Source organism: Corvus moneduloides, chromosome 13 (assembly GCF_009650955.1).
Source record: "Corvus moneduloides isolate bCorMon1 chromosome 13, bCorMon1.pri, whole genome shotgun sequence".
NCBI classification, from domain to species: Eukaryota; Metazoa; Chordata; class Aves; order Passeriformes; family Corvidae; genus Corvus; species Corvus moneduloides.
In genome coordinates, this window is record NC_045488.1 from 4103414 (window position 1) to 4122890 (window position 19477).

Here is a 19477-nt window from a genome sequence, read left to right on the forward strand (position 1 = left end):
GAAGTGTAAACCAAGATCAAGTTTATTAACTACAGATCAAAGGGCAGCCTAGTTCTACCCTTTCCAATTGCAATTAAAGACTGGAGGTAAATTTCTGCTGGAAATTATTACTTAGAGATATATAGGTTATTTTTTGCAGTCGTTGAGTGTGCCATTGTAATTTAAAAACACAACACACTATGACCCATGATTTCTCCCAGCTCTTACTTGGAGATTCCTGCTCTTCCTCTGGCATTAGGGTGTTTGTTAATTGGGAGTATTGATGCATAGCACCATGTTAAGAGCTAACAGGGCTATTGTAGTAATACAGTAAAACTTAGAGGTCCAATCATCATTTTAAATTGCATTTCATCCTCAAAATACATGCTTCCAACTGATTCAGCTTTACTGAGAGATTGGTGGTACAAGTTATTTGAAAACTCATTGAGTATAAATAAACAAATATATTTCTCCAGCCTTGGAAGCACCTTGGAAATCGCCTTCTGCTCCCAGCACCATGTGAATTCATCACTTAAGTACACTGCAAAACAAAAAGCTATACTGCATTTGGATTTCACTTTTAGGAGTAGCTTAGTCACTTTTTATAACCCGAGAATTGTGATTCTTTACCATAACAGCAGCTCAAAACACATTATAGTGTCTAATTTTTTGAAACTTAATTGTAGAACACTCTTAATATGGCCTTTAAAATAAAACACAATCTAAGTACCTTGCAGCTTCTTACACAATTAAATTCTTTGAATGAAGCACTATCTTGCAATTTTGCAAGTCAAAGCAGCAGATGTATATGCTAAAGCACAACTCAGGGTAAGCAGATGCCATTAATGATTGAGACTTATGACTGAACTTTATTCCAAATATGAGGCAATATGAAACCAAGATATCTGTGAATTACATGCTTTTTTGGTGTATTCATACAGACATAACAGTCTTGAAACAGGACAAATGTTTTCATTATAAGTTTGATCATTCCCACAGCAGTCAGCAGGAGGTTTGGGGTACTGGTGTCAGGAGCATAAGACTGGTTCTTGTAAGGCATCACCACCCTCAGCTTCCACCATGCTAAGTCAGCTCACCTAAAACAACATGTCCTAAAGTAGATTTTATTTCTTAAAATATCAGTTGACAGACAAGTGCTAACAGCTAAAACTCAGACTAACTTCTTTATTAAAAATAACACAGCCCCGCCTCTTCAAATTAACTTTCACCCCCTCTTCTCCAGCTCATCTCCAGGACCCTCTGTTATATTCCAGTGCCACCCGACCCTGACATCAGTGGCTGGGCGACATCCAGGCTTCATCATCGTACAGCTGGTTTCAAAACCACAAGGTAAATTAGCATTTACCCATAGAGATACCCAGCAATCATTACCATGCTATATTCAGCTCTCTCCTTAGATTGGCAAGTACTGCTCAGTATAAAGAGTTGGGTTGTTTTCTTTTTTTTTAAAAAAAAAAAAACATTCTTAAACTACAGCCAATACAGACAGCTTCCTTATATTCCCAAATTAGTTGCATAATGCTGCTGCCCTTTTGTAAAGATAGATCACACTGGCACTTCAGAAATGGCTGCAGTTTCCAAGTGATGACAGAATTTCACATCCCCGCCCTATTCCCACCGAGTGCCAGGATCCTTTCCAACGCCTGCAGCAATGCTTTGAAGTAGGTGCAAATGCAGCAAATGCAAAAGATTAAAGGATTCTGGAGTTCATGGATAGAGGTGCAGAGCTCACTATCACCAGAAAGATTCAGCTAAACATTTTAAATTTTTATTTAAAGAATTTCATCATGAGTTACACTATAGAACTTTTCCTCAGGATATATTTTACATAACTGTCTATGCTGCTTGTGACTAAATCCTTAGATGCATAGAAATGGACGCACATTCAGCCTTCCACCATCGTTCTCCAAGACAGTGCAGATCTCACACACAGATAACAGCATACCAAGAGCTGAAAGGTTAAAAAATGTTCAAAATAGACAGCAATATTACCTCAACATTTTCTTTTTTAAGCAGCTTTCACACAGAATGTTTAAAGGAGAAGTTTCACATTTAAAACATCCTCCTACAGGGGGAAGCTGCAATATTTCTGACAGACATTTTAATTTTTGTTAGGCGTTTCACTTACTCAGTATTCTGTCAGTTTAGGAATTAGGAATCAGGGCTTTCAAAAATCAGCTAATGACACGAGTTTCAGTCACTGGCCCTCCAAAGGTGGCTTACCAAGCATTATTTCTTTTAAGGCAAGGGGAGAGGAAGAGTGGGGTTTATGATGATTTTTTTTTTTTTTTAAATCAATCCTTCAAATCACAACTGTTAACCAAGTCAAAAGCTGAATACTCAGGTAACAAAGGTTTCCACCTCACTGTTGCTGAATGTCCTGGAGTGTACCAGTAGCAAAAACTGCATCCCCACAGGGTAACACAAAATCTGCTCTCTAAGACATTTTGACATCAGCTTCCAGAAGATGCAGTGTAACACAGGGTCCTGCAAATTTAGGTGCAATTCAAAGCAGTAAGCGATAAAAGACTCCCTAAAACTTTCAGATGGGTATACAAACAGTTGGAAATAATCACCTACACTGATACTTAATTTCTGTTGTCGTTTAGAGATAAGTATGACAGATTTGGAAACAGAACTCTTCTTAGATTAAAGGCCATAAATAGAGCAGAGAAGCAGAAGCATCTTCTGTTTCTCTGCTATTTCTTTCAACTCTGGGTCTGCCTGCCCCAACCTCATCCTCAAACTTGAACTCCAGCCTCTTCCTTTCCCTGATGGCATATCTCACCTTCCCCAATCAGGACCTCAACACCATATCCCTTTTACTCCAGTTCTAATTCTCCCAGCCCACCACAGTCTTTCACTTCCTGCCCATACATGCCCATCCTTACCCTCTTCCCTGACTGGGCAGATAGCAGCAGTGCCTGAGGTGATGCAGAGCAAACAGCAGCAGTGTCTTCAGCAGCAGCATGTCAGAAGTATCCTGCAACAGTCGAGCCACCAAAGCTGCAGCAAGATGCTTTCACATTTACTGAGCTATGGGATCTGCAGTTCCCATGAACCTGCATGGAAGGCATGTGAAAAGTGCTGGAACTCTCCCCCTTAAAGCTGACCAAAATAAACACTAGTCAGACTCCTGTTACTCATGGCACTTCATTTTAGAATCGGCACAAATTGTCTAAATACATTTAATGAAGGTTGAGTGTAGATTTTCTCCTGAAATCAGCACTGCTGAAATGAAGCTGATGCAGATCTCAGTTTCTCTTCCTGGACCTGTGATACACTACCACCATAACAGATTTGTCCTGTTTCTAATACTTGTCTCCCTCCCCCATCCTAGACAGAAGTGCTGAAACAATTTACACATGGGCATTACCAACCTCACTGTCCTTGTATAAGATCTCTTCCCTTTTGATCTCTTTATTAAAATTTAAGAAAGAGAGGAAGACTGGGAAAAGAGGAGGAAATGAGGGAGTGTTGGTTGTATAGTTTGAACACTTAGAACTGCTGCAAGGTAGAGAACACATTAAAACTAGTAGAAATATTTGTAAAGAAAAGTTTAAAGGCCTAACACATAAACAGTACTCTGAGTTACAGTGCTTTGTGCTTAACAGAGTCAGCATGAGAGCCCTGAGGCTACAGTAAAGTTAACAAGCATGAACAACAGAATTGCCAGCACCAGGACACAGTTTATATGTACCCTGTGCACATGCTTTTTCAAATGTAACTAATTTTTACCAAGATAAATAGGAATACTAATGAATATCTTAGCCTGTGGCACTGGGTTGGCTAGGTACCATGCACAATGAGGAAGCACAACAAAATTAAGAACTTCTAAAAATATATTAGCAGTAATAGCAATTTTTAGCTTCTTGCTGTTTTGTCTTATATTTTCAGTGAGACCTAATGAGGTCATTAGACTTACACAATGATTTAAGTTTTCTTCACTTGTGTAGAACAAGTCAGGCTTTTCTAAGAGGGTCAGTGCCAAGACCCTTGCATTTGGTCCATCTTCTTTCCAAGTTCTTCTTTCCATGATCACTTGCCCTCCCCTAACCCCTATATCGCACTAGGGTGGAACATTACCCTAAACTACTACATCCTCAGACCTGCTCTGGGCTTAGGAATTAAATCTATCATTTTTCACCAATACAGTCACACCTAGAAGCCCCAAGGAGTGAAGAGCTAACACTGTTTAATCTAGTCTGCCCCCCACTCCTTCTTGACAACTCCTTTAGTAACCCAAAGGTGTGAAGAGATGAAAGCAATACAGCAAAAGCCAACAACTCAAATACTAAATAACTCTATTCCCTGACTTGTGACTTCTAAGTTTCCTTGGCCGGTCCTCAAAGGGTCTTGCTGAGACCAGGAGGCCTTATCTGATGGAATTCAACATCAGTAACTTCAAAGTCATGCTCTGCAGGCATGATGGGGAAATCAATCCAACTGTGATACACAGTTATTAGATCAGCTATTGCCACTCAGAAAAGAAACCTGTGAACCCACCCGTGGAAGTGTCAGCTCACTGTTCATCAACAAAGGAAAAAATGAGTCAGAGGAACAGTCCAAGGAGCAGAGAGTGAAATCTAACACACCTTGGTGTGTGTGCCACTACAAACTTGCATGGTGGCATCCAAGTTTTGTATCACTTTTTCAAACTGTATTCAGCTTTGCTTCTAATCCCAAAAAACCACTGGAGACAAGAAAATTCTAGAAGAAAAAGGCAATTATAGATAGAAAATATCATCAACACTGAAAGAGGCTAGAACTATGATACTCTTTCAGACTGGGGAGAAAAGGTGATTTAGATAGGAATAAAGTATCACAACACCGTTTTGGAGTTTAAAACACGTCTCAGTGCTAGAACACTTCTTCAAAGGACAACAATTTAGATCCAGACTGCTATGGGCCAACCCCTCAGAGTCCCCAGCCAAAAGGTCATTTGAAGCAGCACATAGCAGCAGAGAAGAGACTTGTACAGTATTTTCACCACCTCAGCCAGAGGACAGGACCAACCCAAGGCTGATTCAGTGTTCCTACCAGATGGTGTGTGCCAAGAGGCTCCCACAGAGTACTGGCTAGAAGCTAAAGCTGCCCCCAAGATAACCTGCAATCCGAAATCGGAGGCTGTGCAAAGATGCCACCTGCTCCCCCTTGCAGGGTAAGCAAGCCTCTGGATGGGAGCCAGTCCCAGGGGCATCGAACTCTGCTGCTTGTTCACACCTACATCCATAAGGGATTGAATGTGTTTTTTCCTAGTGCAGAATTTTTATTCCAGAAAACATAGGGCTGTTGGGTATTTTCTCACTCCCCCTTCTGTGGATGCCATGTAGCCTGAAGAGACTAAAAATCCATGCCTTCTTAAAAAACTCTTTTTTAATGAATTTAACTCCTTCCACTGCCTTAGGCAGCAGATTCAAACCAAGATGAACATGTGTTTTCATACTTTGAAGCAAGTCTCATCAAGACCAGGCTTACAAATATAGTCCAGAAGTAACACAATCCGTATTTCCCTATAGTATAGCCTAACCCATTGTAGAAGGCTTTTCCTATAAGTTGACTCAAAGAGCCTCCTCATTCTTTGAAATGTAAAACCAAGAATTTCTGCCAGAAACTGTTCAACATTTTTCACCAAACAGGAAACTTGGCCTCCTGAAGCCGCAAGATCCTGATACAAGCAGCTGTGCTCTCCTCTGCACAGCTCTGGTACAACACCAAACCCCCCATTTGACTCCAGCACTTTTCTGTGTGACTGTCTTTGGGCACGGTGAACAGAGCCTTTCTTTGTGTCACAAAATTATAGACAGACACCAAAGCCTGTGCCCACTGGTGTAAGAGCAGTGACCACTACAGAAGCACACACCCCACCAGAACCAAACTGATGCTGAACTGAACACTCTGCTCTGCTATAAAGAAAAAGCAGAGTGTGTGAGCACGGCAATTGTTATCTGAGATCTGGTTCATGGGAGAATCAGCTCTAAGACTCAGAATATTGTAGCATACCAGTCTGAAGATACCTTAGCAATTTGAAAAAATACTCTCTTCTGAATGTCTGGCATTCCTAATTATTGCTGTAGCAAATTTGTCTTGTCTTTTTTCATATTATTTTATTACTTTGATAAAGTGTATTCTTGTATTTGAAAATAATGATGTGTAGCTTTTTATTATTCACTTTTAAATGACGTTTTTTGCAGATTTACCTGGTGATTAGTGCCAAGAAAAATAATTTTTCTCAGCTATTTTCCTACAGTTGAGTGGTATCTCTTCTCTCTGGGTACTTTATGAGCTCAGAAGATCTTTATTGCTGTCTCAGAAGGTCTGGAAGGCAAAGATTAAATTTCACTAAGGTCTAATCAGATTTTCATAAAGTTGAGCCAGAAAATGAGGTTGCTTCTGTCTCCATTTTTGACTGGTTTGCTCTTTATTCTTTTAAATTGCATCTCTGACTTCCCTGCTCTGGTGATCACGCACTGGAGTCACAGCATTGCCTCCTCAAGGGAGAGAGAAGCTGCAGAGAGGGCTGCTGAGGAGCTCAGTGCAATGGCAGATTTCTCCTGCTCTCCTGGAATTTTTGTGGCACCTTTCCACATCTCAACTGGAAGAGCAGTGGATGTGAACTCTTGGCTGCTGTTGCTGAGTTTCTTGGTATAATTACGGTGATGCCCTGCAAGCATCTCTAAAGAAAACCGGTGTCACAGCAGAAAGGGGAAGTGAGCAGACCTGTGTAGGATCCTCACCCCAAGCACAGGCAGGTGCACTGCTGGGGAGTTTCTGGAGCCCTGCACCATGCCATGCAGCTTCTCTGGGCTCAGCACTTGCAGCAGCACGAGGTCTGTGCTCTGGGAGAGTTCAGAGGGTGAGTCCAAAGTGCGAGACTTCACAGCACCAGTCAGAACCTGCTGCTCTCCAGCTGGCACTTACCTGGCTGCGTAGGGAACTAATTTGTTGATTGCCCACTAGAAATGCTTTACATTTTTCAGTTTTCTTCAGTCTACTCTTTGGAACTGAGATAACAGATAAGAAGTGTGAGGTGCTGCTTTTCTGGTATCCATGGCACAACTCCTACCTCCTTCAACAGAGCGAACTAAGTTCTCTCTCTTCCCTGTCCTTCTTTTCCACTTGCTTTTCTTGGGTTTCTCTCCTGCTTTCTGCTGAAGGATTTCTCCAATGCAGGCAGAAAAGCGGTGGTCGTGTGTATTTTCTCAGGGTATTTATTAGGTGCAACAGTGATGAATGAAATGGTCATGGGAACCAAATATGTAATAAATAAATTCCATTACACTTTTGACCAGCTGTTTAGTTGCATGGGATTTTGGGTGGATGGATAACAGGGATATGCAACAGGAGCAGTGGGTGGAGGTGGGAGAAGAAACCAATATTTTTTTCAAGGGCTTTTCTTGCCCTGCTGATTTATGGAAAAGCAAATCAATAGAATAACACTGTCACTAAACCTGCACGCATTGTTAAAGACAATCATATCTAACCATAAAGAGGAAGAATTTAAAGATATATCTTGTATGCTGAGGCCAAAAGTCCACCTGTATGCTACGTGCTAGTGCTCAGTACTTCATTATTTGGCCCCTTGATGCATGAGGGCCAAATTGTCTTTACAGATTGTACCCATTTAAGCTTGAGAACTATTAGTTTTTCTGGGATGAACCCTCATATCTGTGCACTCATGTGACAAGTGTGTCACCCAGCAGGCTGCTTGTGATAGCTGTCCTGTGCAGGAGACCTGTGTGATGTCCCACAGCAGGCAGGCAGCACTGCAGGGGCACAGCTGCTGTGATGTGATATCCCATGAGCTCCTACCATCCCTGCTGCTCTCCGCTGAGTGCGTCCCTGCGAGCAGCTTGCATGGGGAACTGACCTGCATCTTCGTGTTTGTTTCCACCCTCATTCTTCAACCACTGTAGAATTAAAATGATGAACAAACCCAGCCTGGCAAACTTGGCAGATTCTCACTTTATTCATGAAGGCAGATCTAATGTTCCCTGACAAATTGTTCCAGAGAAACTGTCTTGTAAAATACAGGATCTGCCAGTTCCTTCATACCAAACCATATTTCTATTAGGACACAGTGTTAATGGTTCGTTGGAAAGTACAATGCTTGGTGCAGAGTGAATCTGAAATCATTTAGCATACTTGATTGTTAACTGAGATAACTATCCTGTGAGTGCATCGGCTGCCATCTGTCCATTTACTTGACAGCCTTGGAGGGGGGATAATCTCGAGAGCTGGCACCAGTCCAGTTTGCCGCAGGTCTGCTTTCTAGTGTTTTTGTAGCAGATGTTGTGCCACATGCCCAAAGCTGCTGCCTGTAAGCTGCTGTGTGCTCAAATTTTTAATTTTGGGGGGTGTCTGACTGTCTTTGACACAAGATTTGCATTTATCTTAGCAGCCCCTTATGGGGCTGCCTTTGTTATAAATGATAATCTGATGAAAGAACCAGGGCCAAAACCTCTAGGCCTCTGTCACAGGATTTCTGATGGCTTCAGTGGACACTGGATTGGACCCTGACTTGCTGGTTGCTAATGTATTTTCTATCCTTTTAATGATGTGCATTTGGAATATGGCACTTATGAAACAGTATGGAACTAGGGAGCCCCCAAGTTTGCACTGTGCTTTAAGGAATTCAATAGTCCTTGCTTATCTAAGATGCTCCAAAGCTGTTTATATACATAGATCCTTGCCTGTTATGCACAGGGAAACTAGAAATTACACCCAATTTTTCCTCCTCTGTTATCTTCCACAGATAACATTATTCCACTGAAAGCCAGTTGATCCTAAATTAATGTAAATCAGCCAAGGTAAGGTGAAGCTCTAGGAAGTGCTGCATTTTCCAACTGTGTGATTAAAATGCTTTGCTCCTCCTGTGCAGCTTGGTGGTTGTCAGCAGAGTGGCAGGAGGGAATTATCATCTTGCTGCAGCAACCCCTGCTGCTGCTGATAGGGAAGATTTCTTCTTTTCTCCTTCCCTGCTTTTCATTAAGAAAAAGCAAAAGGGGAAAAAAAGTCAATTAGGCAATGCAAGATGATGGATCTCTGTGCATTTGCTACATGTCATCTGTTTCAAGAGGTTTGCTATATGAAACTGATAACTGCTGGGTTGTCCACAGTGTCTGTCTTCCATCCTGGTCTATATTTCCACTTGATCACTTTGTTTCAGACAGCCTGGATGAGTTCTTGGAGGATGAAAAATGGTTTGACTGTGTCAGTTTAGCTCTACAGCAACTGCCCATAGATTTGCTTCTGACTGTGTGTGTAAATAAAATATAGTACAAGGGGTGACCCGTTTTGTGTGTTAGGCATGGGAAACTTTCCAGTCTCAGTAATTAATTTACCACCTTTAAGAGGAAATCTTGTAGGTTGTTTTTTCAGCGTGTGGCTTAATTTGCCTTTGTACAGTGTCTGTGCTTCTTTGAGCTGACAATGTTTGGGTCAGAGTCTGCCTTTGAAAACGTTAAAGGTGTACAAAGTAAAAAAATGTGATTACAACACTCAATCTTCTTAATTAGTTTCTATTATTCATTCTGTTAAATGCCATTTGCCTGTCAGGGAAATGCATCCCATGTGCAGGGAACACTGCTGGAGTGCTGTGGAAGTGATAGGTTTTGAATATCTTGAGTTTTGGGAAAGGCCTTCATAATATCTCTAACTAGAACACTGACTAGGTAGTTAATCATAATCTAGGATCTCAGGCTGAGAAATGCTCCTGGTTCATGCTGTGTGTGCAGACATCTGTTACTCAGCAACAACTGTCACTCTCTTTCCAGATGAGTTATTAGCAAATGTTAAAAAGACAGGTATACGGTAAAAGTTTAATGCCTATGAAATGCCCTGTGAGGCTGCAAATGCCTTAGCATATGGAATATAATTCTGAGTAATAAAGAAATGAGCATTCCAGGGTATTTATGATGATTGAAAAAAAAAAGAAAAATACTGCTGCCATGTAAAAATGAATCAAAGAATTCAATTTACTGTTCCAATAATGCATGCTTCACAAACATACATGCTATAGTTTATGGAGGCATTTAGCTGAACAAGGCAACAAATGTTTTCTGGGAAGCAATATGAGGCAATGTATTTGTCTACAGCTGAAAATGTGTAGTTGCTTTCCTAAGGATTGGGAGTAATCTTGCTAAAGCAGAACAAGAAACTTTTACAATATCAAGATGCCAGTAGAGAGTGGACAGAAAAACTTCATTTAAGTAAGGTGAAGATATGACATTTATTGATCTCATAAGATAAAATACTTCACTTTTCTGCAACTACCAGCATAAGAATAGAGTTAGAACAAGCTGTAGCTATCACAAGTATTTTATTTCCTACACAATGCATAGTTTAAGTTACATAAAAAGAAGTATCTGCAGTATTTCTTTAAAATATAAACATTAAATTCTATAGTATTTGCATCAGGACAGCTTCTCCTGCTCTTACCTGTTAAATCCAGAGACAGATGTTGGCAGTTCTGGTGCGCAAATGCTTGTGCCACTGCTCCAGGATGCAGCACCTCTCTTTGTGCTGGGTGTGCCTTGGGATAGATAATGAATGAGACATGATTAATCACGGTACAAGTAGTTTGGAAGACGGGCAATAAAAACAAAGAACTTGAAAGTTTTTTTAAATAAAGCTCTATGTAGAAGCCTTACTTTATCTTCTATCCATCCTCCTCATCCTAAAGTCAGGCACTCTAACTCGTCTTTTCTCCATTGCTTAGCAACACTCATGGGTGAACTTACTTAAAGCAGAGCTTTTTTCCCAGATGTGATTTCAGTAATATTTGCAGGCTTAACAGTTTTGAGATGTGAAAATCAGCCCCCTTTCTCCCCACCACCATTAGCCTACCTCACTAAATAATTTTTCTTGTTCTCTCCTGCACCCCAGGCATGTTCAGTTTTTGCCTCTACTGTTTTGATCTAACCAAGAGAGTTGTGGAAAGAGGGGGGAGGTTCAAACAAAGCTCTAATTGTGGAGGATGCACATACAATGTGCACAGCAAAGCTGCGTGTTGGGAATAGAATTGGAGTGTAAATGCAGAATGGGTCAAGGAAAGAACTGTTATTTCTCTCAACTCAATTTGATTTTTTTTTGAAGTTGAGATTGAATAAATGGCATTTTTCATGCCAGCATTTATGTGCTGAATTGGTATGGCCAACTGCATATTACAATATAGCCTTGAACAATCATTTTAAGTAGGGAGAAGCTACAGTAGCTAATTGCTTCCTACACAGTTTTTCTAATTTTGGCAATACAGTGACATATCAGCACTTCCTAGAAATATTGTTTGCCAGGCTAATCTGCATCTGTATTTAGTCCTGTTTCTAGAGGATGATCTGGTTTATCCAATCTGTTTCCTCTTGTTTTCCCTGGCTGCTTTTCTGTAGTTCACTCTACTTTGAGTTATGGGTGGGTTTTGTGTGTGTGTTTTCTTCTGCAAGCCAGAAGATGTTAATGCATGTCTCTTTGATCTTGGAGACAGGCTAGATCACTCACCAAGGAGACTTGTGTAGAAATGCAAACATTTCCATTGAAGTCTCTCTCGATTTATGTGCAGAACACCATGTTTATATGTAAAAGCTGGTGGTAAGTCTTCAAGAGTTCTATTGCTTCAACAGTGCCATCACCACCTTGCTGATATTCCATTGAAAAGTTCCTGTGTTTTGAAATGGAAGACTTCCCAGGCATGGAAAACCTTGGAGCTTTTGCCAGGAAGAATGATCTAATGTAAAGTCTTTTATGTTTAGGCCTCCCTCATGGATTTTGAGGTTGAAATTCCAGCTAAATTACCAGCCTTATGAAATCAGTAATTTTGGAGGGGCTGTTGAGCAGAGGGAATGAAGTGCACACTCATGTGCTCCCTCAGCTCTAAGACAGTTAATGAAATAAGCCACTTTAAAAAGAGCATATAAATGCAATGGCAAATCCTCTAGCATTTTTTTAGGATAGTCACAAAGCAGATTCTGGAAAAAGGCTTCAGAATTTTTCTTTGACTTTGAGAATTGTAATTTATCTGTAATCTGCTTCAATTTATTTGGATATAAATCAAAGGAAATTCTGAATTACTGTACATTCTCTGGGTCTTGTGTCACAGAGCTTTGCTGTAGGATACTGTCCTTTCAACAGGAGGATGAATTCATAAAGGCCTGTGCATCCCTATGTGAAGTTATTTATAAAATAAGAGGATGCCTGAAAGCATTTATGACAAGGGTACTGAAGGACTTTGTGATTCTTTACTCTGTCTCCTGTGTGCTAACTAGGGTGTTCCTACTGCTGCACCTTGTTTCTCCGTGGCAAGTGTGCTGTTCCCTTCCTAATCTTTCATGGTAGCTGCGTGTTTGTTTTATTTAAGTGTTGGTTGTTATGAGGAAAAGCCAAACAAAAAAAGGAAAAGAAGCAGGATGAGAAGGTGAGTTGATTCTTTCCTCCGAGAAAAGCAAGAAAGCAAGTCAGCTTTGTATCATTCTTAACACGTCAAATTGATACAAATACACACTTTGATCCATATGTTAATTGTTTAAATGTGTATCTAGGAGTTGTTCCAGATTCTGTGAGGTTCCTCAGATGTGTTCTCCCTGTTACCACAGGTGGGGGTTCAAACACTTGCCAGGTGTTGTATTTGCACAGCATGTCTGCTATGGGGGTACCCTGGCAGTTCCAGTCTCTTTCCCTATGTTTGCTTTCATCCCCAAGTTTTTCTGTTGCTGACAGAATATTCATTTTCTCAATGCAGTTCTCTGTATTGCATCCTTAGGGCAAGGTGTTCTTTGAAAACACACAAGGATGTGTTTTCAAACAGCATGATTAAACAGCAGGCCTGTTTCTTGGTGGAATATGAGATGAATGTGACTATTACTAGTGAAAATGCTCACTTCCTCAGAAGCTGCAGAAAAATGCATAGTCCTGGCAGGTCCATGTGCTGTACTTGAGTATTGAGGCATTTTGATGCACTGCAAAACTGAGTTGAGTTCTCCTAGCCTTTTGTCTTGGAGTATGTAGTTAGAAGACAGAGCCTCTGAATGAAGAAAAATAATGCTTTTTTTTTTTAAATACAGTGTAATTGTATCACATTTCCTGATCACTGAATGTGCACTTGGACAGCAGAATGTCTGAATCTTTCTCTCCTTTCATCCCTTTAAGTGAACGCTGCTTTTTCAAGAGTTAATTGAAGACTGAAGATACCACTTGCTGTGGTGTACTGTTGTCCGAATTTGGTTTAACAATGATGGATAAGTAAAATAATTGCTCTGTGTTGTTCTTATACTCTTTTGGCAGAAGTGATTTTCAAAGGGAGGTGTTAAACAGTCATTGGATGCTAGTGTCCTCTAATCTACCCAAACTGCTGTAGGGGTTACAATGTTTGTATATGAAACCTCACTAACCAAAGGGACCTGTTGATTTCTTGGGTGCTGTCACAGCTGCTGATGCTTTGAAAGTGAAAGTCACAGTTAATAAAAATAATAGATTTAAAATTTTTTTTGTTAGGTACGGATCTAATTTTTAGCCAGAATACATTAGGAATTGCACAGCTGGGCTGATGTGAACACTTTTACAAATATATACCCAGCCATCAATTGTTACTTGCTTGACAGCAGATAAGGGGTTTGGGATGTTGTTGGAACCAGTTCTCCCTTGTCACAGCCCAGTGTGACACCAGAAGTTCACCAGAAGCTGCCTTGCACCGTTAGGTAGGATGAGGCACAGTGGTGGTGATGAGGCTGAAGATAAAACACTTAATTTATGCTCTTCATGTTCAAAGCACTTTAAAGAAAATATCAAATTAATCTGTACCACAGCCTGATTAAATATTCCAAGTGGTTCTCCAGCTTGGTTGCTGTCATTATCAGCACTGTGCAGGTGATGGGATACTCTGCCTTTACTCTTTAAATTCCTGCTGCATTTTGTCAAGATCCTGCTGACTTTGCCATTCTGGCAGAAACTCTGAAAAACACAGCTTTTATTTGGAATAAAATTAAATGCTTGACTTTGAGCTTGTGTGAAAAAAGGTGTGGAAAAGCAGGGTTGGAAAAGTAAATGGAGAAACTTGAGTACTGTTGTCTGAGTGAAACCTTGAGGATTGCAGTGGAATATCCCTTTTGTTCTCTGTGCTAAGGGCCTGGACTAAGTTAATGATAATTTTGAACCAAGATTATTCAGCTTTTTGGGGAAGGATCCTAAACACCTGGATTGTAAACTATGATTGTTATACCAGACATTTCCAAAATGTGTGTGTTCCATCATCTTACCCCTGCTCCCTAATTTTTTTTTTTTTTTGGTATGAAAAATTATTCTGTGAATTTGCAAATTGGTTGGAAAAATCAAAGACATAGTTTTGGTTTGTTTGGTTTAGGTTTTTTTTTCCTCCAGAGAAGGTATTATTAATCTGGAACATTTTGCTGCGTGTGGAGCTGTCATGTTGTTAACTTTCCAACTCTCTGACCCTCATGACTTCAGTAGGTTTCATATCTTGCCTTATCTCTGTTGTTGGACTTTATGGGAGAAAGTGTGTCATGTTTGTGTTCAGCTGAGGACAGAGGGTGGACTTGGACTGAGCAAAGCCTTTAAATGTTGCTCAGTTATAAACAGTGTGTAATAACTGCAAAGCAGAATTGCTCTTAGACATCAGCCTTGGTGCTGCACACAGAAAATCTCCTGGATGACATCGAAAGGGGAAATGTCACCTTACTTTTGCAGGCAGTTACAGGTAAAGTTAGGCAAGGACACCGATCCTTTGTTTTAAAACTGAAGGACCGCTAGGTGCGACGCGTGAAATCCTTCAGTAAGTTGCTCCTCTGATTAACCGCTGCGAAAACTTCAAAATCCTCTCTTACTGGAGCTTTTGCGTGTTGTTTAGACACCCCTGCTTAGGCGGCTGTGTGGTTTCCCGTCGGAAGCAGCTCCGTTCGGGGCCGGGCTCCGGGCAGCGGGGATGCGCTGGGATGCGCTGGGATGCGCTGGTGCGGCCCTCCTGTGGCTCGCTCGGTGCGCGCAGCTTCCCGGCATCGGGCTGCCACCGCCGCGGCTCCCGGGCCACAGTCCTGCCGGCATCCCACACACCCCCAAGCGCTCTAGAGCACGTCGTTGTGAGGGTATTGCAGCATCTTGATCGCTTCACTGTTAGGAAGATAGCGCAGATATAAATTTTGCATCTTTGTGCGTACTTTGTTGGTGCTTCTGTTGCACTTCACCTATGCCTTGTAGCTCTAAGGAGGCAGGGAGATGGAAGTGACACTGAAAATACGACCAACAACTTGGATTCTGATCCTACAAGTTCTTAGGAATGTGCCAAACTTTATTTGCAAACAGTTGCATTTATCCTATTCGGCAAAGTAGATTTCGGGTCTAAGAGTTCTTAAAAATTGGGGCTTGAAGGGATGTTGTTCTGCTGTAATAGATGGTTTTGTCAGTTTTCAGTGGGAACAAGAGTGTAACTTATACAGCTGAGAGGTGTTTTTTTTCCTAAAATGGTTGTTTTAGTAAGGACATATTTTCTCATCAATTTTTAAGCTAAACTCCCCATAGAAATCAAAGAAGTGTTCAGCTGAAAAATCGATTGTACGGTCTGAACCATAGTTACTGCCTGTCAAATGAGACTGAGCTGTTCTCTTTGTAATACGGCCTCCATCACCCCCTTTCTCTTTATTATTTTTTATTTTTCATATTAAAGCCTGTGAATCTCTTTGGAGCATGCATTGAGGTAAGTCATCTGATGGCTGAAACTGCTTCATTTCCTTTGGCTGTGGAGGATAAGTTAGCTCCTTGTGAAGCTTTACCTCCTGCAGACATCAGAATAGTGTGTGAAATATTTAACATTTTAATTGTGTGAGGCTTCATTGAAAACCTTATTTTCCTTGCTATGTGTCACTTAGAGAGGCAGTGCTGAACTAGTGCTGGAAATGGGAGCCCTGACAGACAAGGGAGTATATGGTGCTTGTTTAACAAAGAACAGCATGCAGACTCCATAATGCTTAAGGCAATATAATTCCATTTTCTTCTGTAGATTCTGTTTCATTGCTTTAGTGTTTGCAACACATGAAATTTTAGTATTCAAGAAAAAAATTCGAAGCCTGCCTAGTGCAGTGTCATGTGCAGAATAACTTAGGTTTTGCATAATAGATGTTTATTTTTTTAACATAAATGTGATGTACAAAGCATACAGAACTCTTAAACCCCACTGAAACCCCTTCAGTTTTCTGTGTCTCATGTTATCACCATTTATTTAAAAAAAAAAAGTATGTTTTCAAGGGTTTGATTTTTTTTTAAAAATTTCTAATCTTGAAAAAAATTATCTGTCCAGACAAAATCTGTTATAAGTTCAATGGCTGATGTTTTTTATGGCAGAGTGAAAAAAATTGCATCCTTCAGGCAAAATCATTCATTTTTGCTTAATCACCACATTGGGAAAATTTGACTCTTTCACATGGGTGAAAAATGACTTTTCATGGCAAATGTGCTTCTTGTACTCCACCCTGTTTTAGTCACAAAAAATTTGTTAGGAAAAGAAGATCTTTACTGTTTGTGCAAATTAAATTTTGCATTATGATATGATAAATTTTGCATTATGAGCTAATAGCTCAGATCAGGCGTCCTAAGAGCATTCACGCTTATGAAAACCTGCAATAGCTTAATTATCCAAAAATGTGGATTTGTGGGGTTTTTGCCTTGTAACTTGTTCTCCATGCCAACCCTCCAGGCCTTTGAGTCCCCCAGTCTATGGCTGGGTTCTCATTCTTTGCAGGGACCATTGCATACTGCAGTTATGTGTTTTAGGTAAATAAACCCTGGTATGTTGAGTGTGAAATTAGCACATGGCTCCTCTATCCCAAATCCAAAATGTTTCTGTAACTTTCCTTTTTTTTTTGCCTGGGTCTTACACTGCAGTTTCCAGCTTCAGCAGTGATTAGAAGAAGAAATAGCAAAAATCTAAATAAGATTCCTGGTATTTCTCTCCTGGATGGAATGCTAAGAATGGGGTTGAGACTGACAGATAGTATTTCTACGTTCACCCCAATTTCAGATTCGTGTGGTTTTGTATAAAGTTCAAATAAGGCCCTTTGTGAATTCAACTTGAAGCTCTTCTGAGATGCAACCATCATCACTAATTCCCTTTCTTACTTTGACATGCTTATAATTCATTTTGTATCCTGTACACTTTATAAGTGCAAGCCTCTTAACTCATTCTGGCTAGGTAGAAATTACAGGGTAAAAATAAACTTTACCTGTGTTCCAGCAAGAATAATGATGCAGCAATTATGAATGAGAATGTCAGCATATATCCATCACTAACGGGAGTTTTCTCCAGTGATGACCTGTGCATAGCTGTAAACTACATAAAAAAATATGTGGGGTCTACAGCTAGGGTAGAATGTGCTAGAAAATACTCAAAGATCAAAGTTGCTTTTTACAGTGTTTTGGTGACAGATTGGGCCAACTTGTTTTGCGTGGATACTTCAAAATGTTTTTACTCCTTTCCTGGGGAAGTTGAGATGTCAATAACTAAGTATGTTCCTCTCTAGTTAAATAACACAAAACATCCTTTTTTTCTGCTGTAAGTAATTTTTGAGGCTAACTAAATGTAAACTCGGTGTGGGGAAAAGAACAGTTCTGTATCTGTGCAAAAACCCAGTTATGTTCCCTCTGCCTTTGGTTAAACTAAGAGGAATCAAGTAAATTGGAATCTTGAAGCAGAGCATGAGGTGGGTGTGGCAAATGCAGGTCTCTATTTAAAAGAATAGGTAAATATCCACAGGTGGGATTTTTTCTTTTTTTTTTTTTTTTTTTTAAAGAAAAAGAACATTCAAAGAACACCAAGAAATGTGCTGCTATTCCCCAAAAAGGAAAGGCTTCAGGTGCAGTCCACACAGCAAAACTCTTGTCAGTGCAGTCAAAACACACCAGAATATTCTTGTTATAGACTCCTACACCGTTTATAAGAGCTCTGTTATCCCTCAGTGCACAGCTTCACCTGCCTCCCCCTGGAACTGGACATAACTTGCACAAACACTGTCACATCCATTCGTGCTGAAGGAATTAATCATCAGAGCTGTGGGCGCTTCACCTTCTGTTCATGCTCCCTTCCTCTCTGGCTGAGCAAGTGCATGGGGATGAGATGTACCCTGAGCATCAGGCAGCACCTGTGTTGTGCTCATGTGGGGTTTTATTCTCTTTGTTTATTTAAAAAAGTGGAAGGCAACCTGGGGGAAACATTTTAAGTACTTTGAGTATTTAAAAGAAATTGTTTTGTATGAAAGAGGACATAGCAAGAAGGGTTTCTTCTCATTTCAGGTTGATGTCCACTGCTGTTGTCATGTGGTAGCTTTGTCCAAGCAAGTTCTGTGGACTGGGACTGCCAGCTCAGCTCCCCTGATATAGTTTTTGGGCTAAATAATGAAGATTTTGAACTGTATTTTTCATAATTATGAGGTTTTTTTGATCCAACCAGTAGTTTAACCAACACGAGAGGAAAGTGGTGGTTGGGCAGCAAGTGACCTTCTGTGTCTCTGTTGTTGTGGTATCAAACCTAACCAGGATGTTCAGGGATCTCATGATGAAGATCAAGCTGACAATTTTCTTTGTAGTATTCAAGAGTTTCTCTTGCACTATTACCCAATGATTTATTTTTTCCTTCATCCTGAGAAACACATATCTTAGGAGAAAAAGAAAAGTCCCAACCCTTTTGTAGCCTTTTAAGTCCTTCTTGTGCTTTTGTGGTAAGGTAATTATGAGGGCTGTCACACTGTGTGCCAGGCTCTTACTGGAGCAAGCTTGTGCAAAGTTCTTCAAATTACCACATAGTTCCACTCATTCCTAATGTGTCAGGCTTCATGCTATGGTGAGAGTGGTAACATGAAAAGAAATCAAAGGCAAAATACTGTTTTTGAAACAAACTTTGGAATGGGAACAAAGTGCAGATTTGAGGTGTTATATTGTCCAATGAAAACCAATCCACAAGCATGCCTGAGTTCAAGAAGTGTTTGGATGACACTTTCAGGCACATGGTGGCATTTTTGGGGTGTCCTGTGCTGGGCCAGGAGTTGGACTTCGTGATCCTGATGGGTCACTTCAAACTCAGTATATTCTAATGTCCTGGGCTGCAGTGTATTCTATTACCATCCCCATCAGCCGTTGAAATCAGGTGGGGCAGTGTTTCCTTGCCTCTTCCCCCCAGGCTATCTTGCTGTTAATTGCCCATCATTGTCCTGCCGCCTGACTCAGAGATAACTCCCTCCGGACTATCTTCTGTTAATGAGCCTAATCAACACTTGGCCTCATGACTCATTACCCCATTGTGAGATGCTCCACCCAGAGGGAGGAACCAAGCATCCCATCGTGGATATAATCTGGGACTCTGACCACCAGAGACAACCATTCCCACTGGATTTCCAGAGGACAGGAGCTACACAGCCACCACTGGACTTCCTGAGGAAGAGCAGACTCTTTTACTGCAGGATCACTGCTTCAGAGGACTGCAGCCACC

At 40.7% G+C, this 19477-nt stretch overlaps 1 long non-coding RNA gene across 1 annotated transcript; it reads right to left on the reverse strand.

Annotated features, from left to right (window-relative positions):
* Positions 1-5302: 5302 nt before the first annotated feature.
* On the reverse strand, positions 5303-10769 carry LOC116450719. Its single transcript, XR_004242929.1, has 3 exons — positions 10653-10769; positions 10441-10534; positions 5303-8978 (listed from the first exon to the last, which is right to left on the reverse strand). It is a non-coding gene; the product is annotated as an uncharacterized LOC116450719 (long non-coding RNA).
* Positions 10770-19477: the final 8708 nt, after the last annotated feature.